At 33.7% G+C, this 8,425-nt stretch overlaps 1 protein-coding gene across 1 annotated transcript in view; it reads right to left on the reverse strand.

Annotated features, from left to right (window-relative positions):
* The window catches only part of LOC108733989 (zinc finger C2HC domain-containing protein 1C), a 39,628-nt gene extending 31,963 nt beyond the window's left edge, over positions 1-7,665 (reverse strand). The window contains exon 1 of the mRNA XM_018465362.1: positions 7,304-7,665. The gene's annotated coding sequence lies outside the window, so the exon portion shown is untranslated. The remainder of the gene's footprint in view (positions 1-7,303) is intronic.
* Positions 7,666-8,425: the final 760 nt, after the last annotated feature.

Raw genomic sequence — 8,425 nt, forward strand, 5'->3', positions numbered from 1 at the left:
AAAGAGTACGTACTTAGGATTTGTAGATATAGAAAATGTTAAATGGGATAAGATGTTAAATAAACTTAAAACTGTAGAGAAGTAAATATTAGGAAAGGAGTCAGGCAGGAATGCACACTGTCACCGCTCCTATTCAATTTATTAAAGACAGTACAGATAGGTATACAAGGACAAAAGATTAGTATGCTATTTCCAAATGATATGGCAGTATTAGCATCTAGGAAGGAGGAGTCAGAGATAGCTTTAAATTAAATGGAAGAGATATTGACAAAACAGTATTGTATAAAAAATAAATAAAAGTAAAACAAAAGTACTGGTATGCAAGGGAAGAAAAAGTAGGGAAAGAGCGAATGTAAAGATAGGAGACGAAAATGTAGAAGAAGTCGCAGATTTTAGGTATCTAGGAAGTCAGATAAATCAGGACGGAAGGAGTAGTACGGATATGAAGCAAAGGATAGCGCAGGGCGAATCGCCTTCAATAAAAAGAAGTCACTTCTATGCTCGCAAACAGTTAATTATAATTTAAAAATTCGAAAAATATTGTTAAAGGTGTATGGACGATGGGCGCCGCGAGAAAGAAAATTTTAGAAGCGTTCGAAATTTGGTGTTACCGGCGAATGATGATGATATCGTGGATAGAGAATGTTATAAATGAAGAGGTATTATAAAGAATAGGAGAATAGAAGACTCTTTGAAAGTTAATAAGAAATAGGCGAGATAGGTTAGGTTAGGATATATTATATTTTAGGTCGCTCAGAGACATTTTAGAGGCAGAAACAGGACTTAAGAGGAGTGGAGACTTATATTAGATTACTGTTCGCAAATAGTTAAGGATGTGGGTTGTTCTAGTTTTGGGGAAATGCGAAGATTAGCTCAGGATAAGAAAGGGTAGAGGTGCGTGTCCAGTCAGTCTTAGGATTCATGACCTTATGATGATAATAACCCAACAAATAAGAACTGCATGATACATAATCAAATTTTTCATCTTACTACATACACAATACTGAGTCATTATATCATTATTAAACTATAACTTTTGAGGTTCTTATTCAAAAATTTGCGTGATCTTGAAACACCGGATTAGCCACGTATTAGCAAGTGTTAGCAAATTATGCTAGACAGGCCTGCCTCTTACACGCAAAAAATTTGGCTAATATTGCTAAATATTTATATCAAGTATGTACTGGCTACCTTGGTGTAAGTAATATTTTACATAAATAGAATGAAAACTAATATGCCGAAAATTTTCAAGAGAGCGTTTCGTATTTCCAATGTGAGCATCATCCATCAATTTACATTTTGTTTGATATTCCAAAATGCAATTTTTCAACGTCTGTACAGGCGTGGTTTTGAGTTGGCCTGAATGTATTCGGTGAAGCAAAAATAAACATCTCATTTTAATACGTCGGATAATGTGTTACGAAGATGGGATACGTTACGTCAATAAATAATAAAATATTGTTATCGGAAAACTATCACATTCTCAGCGCTCCTATTTTTATGCAACTCTATTTGAGTAAAATATGTTCTACCGAAATGGATTTTTATATTTCCATAGCTCAATGACAAAACAAGAACCCTCCAATATGTCTTAGAAATAATATAGGAGTCATTAGAATCGCAAAATGACAACGAGAAAAAATACTTGCCGGTTTGTGGTTGTCCTTCGGCGAATGTTTGGAAAGGAAGGAAACAACTAAGAGAATATTAGTAACGGACGTAAAATGTTACTGTTTAATTCGACCATGTATTTTGTAAACTAAAAGAAGGTTTACTTGCCTCTTGATACAGTTATTAAACCAAGACCAATACCAAGACTAGGACCGTCTTTGTTTTAGTCTTGTTTTGCTTATTACTGTAAATACTGAATTTGTAAATTCAAAAGCTTTTGAGTTATTTCGAAATCATAAAATATTCTAAACCGATAAAATTTAATAACATTGTTTCTAATTCTAAAATGTCTAAATATAGGAATAGTAGTTAGTGTGTTTCCATCGATTTTGAAATGGAAGCAGAAACTGTTGTACACAAAATTTTGCATTCGATTTCCGAAAGTAGTGCAGATCTATAAATAGTTTAGTTTTGACGTCAGACACATGAAAACAATTTTCTTCATCTTGATGCATTTCGCCAGACACGCTGTCATCATCAGTTGAACCAGTTCGATTGGTTAATGTGACATACATATATATATGTTTCTAGTGATGGTATTACCGCAGAGAATTCAATGTCGAATAGAAAATAGGAAAACGGTGTTGTGAAAATGTTGGATATATTACACGCATCTATACAAGTCCTTTAAGAAATCAATATAGGTAGTAAAATTGTCAAGAAATTGCATGTGGATTAATGGATTTAATGACATACAGAAACGGAACATATTTTGTGTTTTACACTGTCTTAGATTACGTATTAACTACATATTGCAGCACATATACTTAATTATAGCTTACGTTCAGATATATAGCTAAGGCTATAAAATGTTCAGCGAACATAGAAATTATACATTTTTTTTATTGACATTTTTGCTTTTTATGTTGCACGAACGAAAGTGCATAAAATTCGATGGACGTGTGTGAAATGTATATTTTCAACTATGTCTATCTTCAGATAGCTTTTCATGCCTCACTTCTGGAATTACAGGATTAAATGGGACACCACAGTGTTAATTCATTTCATGTTAAAACGATGTGACGTACAATTCCTAGATATAGCTTATCTGGAAACAGCCATTAAATACGTCAAGCAAAATTCACATACTTTTTTCTTAAATAGGTCTTCCCCATAGCGCAAATAAAAAAATTTATGCAGACAATCGTCCTCCTTCGCACGTATTTTATAGTCCGTGTGGATTTCTTATATTATAAGGGTGGCTTCATTGTACTGTTGTTACTTTTTGGATTAATTCGTACAGTGTATGTTGTTGACGTAGGGTAACTTTTGAACGTGGTATAAAGCCATATAAAGGTGCGTATACAGTTTAACACGAACATGTTGGAGGTAACGAATGCGGCCATGTGCCGCATTCTGTTTTAACTCATATTCATTTAGTAAATAATGGCGAGTGACATAGACATATTAATCAAATTCTCTTTGAAGTACCGACCTGAACAGAAGGAGTTCAAAAAGTCTCGGGGCAGACGGAGGCTTTCCTTCGAACGTGTTCGTGCTCAGGTGTATACGCACCTTAATGCTTAATAATATGACTGGTTTGACGTTAATAGAAATTGAAAATCTGGAATGGTAGCTCCATTATATTGTAGCCCAACAAAAGATGATAATCCTTTACGAATGTAACAATAATTTGCATTCGGGATACATTGGTATAATGTAGGTACTGCATTACCATCTTATATTGAATGCAAAAGAGATGCATTGAGGTTATTGATTGGCAATTAACGTTTCAAAGAAACGATCAATTACTTCGTCCTTGTTAAATAAAATTACTGATTTAACGAGACTTGTTAACGTGATATGATTAACTATAGACATTAAGATTCTCCGTAACTGAATTAGCAAATGTAGTTAATTGCGTATCATTTTCCGGTCTTGTGAATATTAGATTGAGAACAAACGTGAATCGATGCCAACATGAAAATTCGATTCTCAAAAACAGTGGGGATTTTTAAATGGCCTATTATTAGTAGCTAAGAGAATACTTGATTGGGAAAATCATTCTATAATTATCTCCAGATTAAATGTGGATATGTATGTTGTAATAAATTCGACGGGTTTAAAAAAAATAGACAAAAAACTAAATTTGTATAACCCGTACCGTAACTTTTTACAAATTTTATTCTTGTTTTGTATCGCCTAATAAACCTGCGTTATATTAGTAAGCGTTTTTCGATTAATGTTCAGTTATGTTCGGATTGTAAAGTTACGGTAGAAAAGACAACACAAACGAAGTGTCTCATGTCCTTCATCTTGCTCGAGTAAAATTATTCTTTTCAATTTCATTTTATCGAATTACGACCAAACTAGCTCCAAAAATTTATGTAAAATATTACCGGAGAAGGTCCTTTTGTAGGACTAAACCGCCGATTGTGTACGAATGGAGAACTGAAACAGTACCGCATTTAATACGAAAAGAACACGGATTCAGTACCGTTTTCTTTCCAGAAAGCTACTGAAATACCAGCGAAAGTAAAATAAATAGCAAAAATGAACGTATGTAATCATAGATGAATATGTATGTATGTGTTAATATTAATTAATAAAAATTTAAATATCTAATGGATAAATTGGTATAATTAATCAATATTTTCATTTTTATATACGGTACGTTTTAGTGCTCTTTTAGATGCTGTTTTGATGGTATTGTAGTATGTGTTTTGGCGAGGCGCTATTTGAGGGCTCTTTCGGATCTTTTTTAACGTGGTGCTAGTTTGGAGCTGTTTTAGAGTTTCAAAGGGTAGTATTTTGGCTATAATTTNATTCTCAAAGTTGAGTCTTTGAGCTTTACAAAACTCTAAGACAAAGTATGATTAACTTTACAAAAAGACTAGTTACAGCCATTTACAAATTACTTAATTTTGAAATTTGAAAAAATAGCTTGCAATTATTTTTTTTGCATAATCCTCAAAATTTTTAATCAAACTATTAGTTAGTATTAGCTATAGGGCTCATGTATGGCGAGGATTTTTTTTACATCAAATAGAAACATTTGAGGGCGTAAGAGTTGAAGCACCCTAATGGTTATGTTGCATTTTCTCCTACCTGAAATCAAGATTAACCGCACTCGGAAGGAAATAAGTACGGCATCCCCTACCGGGAGTTTTCCGCCGTAGCCCTCGGTTTTTGTTGCAAGTCACTTCAGGAGGAAATTCCGTATCTTCCTCTCGTGATGCTCAAGCGTAATGTACTATTCTAATGTGCTCATGTTTAGTGCGAAAGAAACTTTAAAAAACGATCTGATACCCAAACCTTCCCTTAATTTGTTGAAGATGTTTAAACTAGAACACGATAAGGGATATATAATTTATTTATTATACGGCACGTTTTAGTGCTCTTTTAGATGCTGTTTTGATGGTATTGTAGTATGTGTTTTGGCGAGGCGCTATTTGAGGGCTCTTTCGGATCTTTTTTAACGTGGTGCTAGTTTGGAGCTGTTTTAGAGTTTCAAAGGGTAGTATTTTGATTATAATTTTAGAGTTTATGGTAAATTTTCGTCTAATTTGTAGGAATTAGGTTTAGGTCATTTCAGATATTTGGAGGCGATTCGGTGGTGTTACAATTTTTTTTATTTTTAGTCGGGTGCTTACAAGAATATAAAACATAAGGTAAGAAACGGGCATAAAGCTTAACCAGTATTTGCAGCGCCTTCCCAGCTTGTCATACCTTATTTAATATTGTGTCGGATGTGGGTAGTTTTTCTCTTTATTGTGCCCTAATTTGTAACACGTACACAAGCCTTCACTCACAGCTGTCTTTAGCACAAAAGATCTTATAGGTACTTAATTCTAACACAGTTACGAAAATATTAATAAAATGAAAAGAAGTTATTGGAACCGATGGTTATATTCCTCCATTAGTAGCGCTCAATATCATCGAGAGTTGTTCGTTAGTCAACAAATATCGAGTTCTTAAAGCATAAGTTTTTGGGAGCGTGAGCAGTACTTTATTGAAAAGCACGCAATCAGTCCTGTTACATACAGGGTGTGTCTATATTTCGAATGATACATATGTGGGCGGTAAAGTCTTGCATTTAGTAAATAACCTAAATTAACTTAAGTACGTAAAATTTTCTCTCACATTTCATGTCATTATTTTCCCAATTAATTGCACTAATGATTTAGGTTTTATTATAGAAAATAACACAAAAACGTATTCCTCGATAATTGCTCAGGTGTTTCTACAAAACATTGTGCTATTGCTTTTTGGGTTTGTTGGCCGTCGTCTGGAGATTTTTCTCTAACGTTCAGTAAGGGCAAAAATCAATAGCATGTTGGACAACGGCCGCGAAAGCCATACAGAATTTACAATCAGACGTTATCTTGAAAAAAAAAACTTACCTGTAAAGATAAAATCCGATAATCTTTTTAAGCTATTTCGTTACTCTAACTTTTTTCAAAGGTGTTTAAGATTATTATTATTACTTATTATTAAAAAAGAAATAAATAATAAGTTTTGGTAAGTTTTCAGATTACTTCGATTGGTCAAATTTGGGGTAGACTACTCATTCCGCGAAGCGCCCACGTATCTGCATTTGATTAAGACACATATTTCTAAATTGTTCCTTATTCATCATAATCGGTACATATTTGAGTGAAATAACTCGAATTTTGTGCACATAGTAGATATGTAATGTTCCTCTTACCAGATGTAATTTTTAAGAATATAAGATGGAAAGAGAGAAACAAATGTTTAATATTTATCGTAACATTGGTGTTAAAAATGCACAACTGCTCCAATTTCGTCTACATTGTTTTGGTTTTTTCATTTTTACTATTAATTTATCGACACGATTTATTTTCATTTTTCGCCATACCTTCAAATAAGGATTAGAATTTTCAATGTTTTGGCCCAATTTAAACCAGATATGTCTATTTAAACCTAAAATTTCTTAATGCAATCACCATTGCAAGCATAAAACATGGAATTCACTACTAATGAAAATATATTTTATCAGCAATACATATTACTTATCCTTCACATTCAAAAGCGCTTTGGGTTTTATCATAATCGCGAAGGTACAATTAGATACATGTACGTAATGCTAACGTAATCCATGTTGATATAAATTTACGTAAACACATTAAACCAGTAAAGTCTTGGATATTAATACACAAGGATTTGATATCACTGGGTTCCTTGCGTTTCTTTGATTATACATAGATGCCTAATCCGTTTTTTTTCTTCGGCTGAAATCGAGCTACAGAAAAACTCATGCTTTATGAAAAGATTGCAGATTTAGAAAATCGTTTTATATTAAAGGATTACCGTTACAGGAGAGACTGTCGTATTTTATTGACTAAGTTATAAAATACAGAAAAAGGACCGTTTTGTGAAGAGGATAACATGGATTATATTCTTAATTTTCAAAAATGCAACATTAAAGAAAATACAACTTAAACTATTGTTAATGCAATTTTTGTGAAACTGCATGATTCGGTAATTGCAATGGTTGGAATCGTTTTGATTAATAAAAATTCAGTCGGAGTTTAATTAGTGTTGTATGTTTTTTGCACCCGTTACAATAAATTTCTTCCAGCATTTTCCTAGCACGACAAATACATGAAAACCTGCTATTGTAGAAATTTTCAATAAAGATATGTGGGTGGCGTAAGAAAGGAACACTTACCTTGTTTGTCCGTGTCAGGAATGAGTACGTTTGAGACTCCCGTGTCCCGGAAAAGTATGTCATAAATTCCGCGTATAAACTAGGTGAATCGATTGCTCCAATGTTGCAATGTAAACGAACGTGTCACGTCTATATGGGATTTACAGGAGTAGTAGTCATGGGTAACAAAAAAAGTAAATAAAATATTATATTCGCGACAGGTAGCTGACCGAACTATGAACCACCTATGACAAAATAATATAAGATACGATGTCACGATTGTCTTTCACTTAGCGAGTGAGTAGGTAGGTAATAAACACGAATCGCGGTACGACAAGACACCAACAACGACGACGACGTCGAGGTGGAGAGGTCACCCCCAAGGCAATTGTATGTCGGGGCTCCCACTATTAAATCGACTTCGACAGCGGCGACATTGTTGATCCAGACGTTGCTAGCCCGAAAGGAAATCCTTTTTTGGCTTTAGTACGTTGCACAACAAGTGGAGTAGACCGGAGTGCAATGATTACGTCACCGCAGGCGCTCGTTCTGTTGAAAAAATCGAATGATTCACTCACTTCTTGCTCCAGATGGTCGCGGGACAAATGATCTTGAAAACGGAGTTGAATGGCGCGGCCCAATAAGACCATATGGTTTTTTAATTGTAAAATACTTCTTATAGCATAACCTACCGAAAGTACGGTATTATTCCCCGATTTGAGGGAAGAAAGCAACATTCCCTTACGGCTAAGAAATCGATTTTATAAAGACCTTCAAGTGATTTTCGCGAAAAGGGCATTAAAATACTTTTCTAATAAGGACTAAATAAACTACGATTTCGTACTGGATGGTTATTAGGGTGCTTCAAACAAAATTTTGATTAATTTTTTCTAACTCTTACCCCCTCAAATGTTTCTATTTGCTGTAAAAAATATCCTCGCCAATCATGAGCCCTATAGCTCAAATCTAAGGGGTCGCTAGTTTTATTTTAGTTTCCCATTTAATTAACATAGGAAAAATTCTTTTTTGTTTTAAATTGAATTTACACATAATTTACGCAATTTTTTCCAAAAAACCGTTTCATATTCTCAAAGTTGAGTCTTTGAGCTTTACAAAACTCTAAGACAAAGTATGATTATCTTT

The sequence above is a fragment of the Agrilus planipennis genome, unplaced genomic scaffold (assembly GCF_000699045.2).
Source record: "Agrilus planipennis isolate EAB-ADULT unplaced genomic scaffold, Apla_2.0 scaffold36, whole genome shotgun sequence".
NCBI lineage: Eukaryota > Metazoa > Arthropoda > Insecta > Coleoptera > Buprestidae > Agrilus > Agrilus planipennis.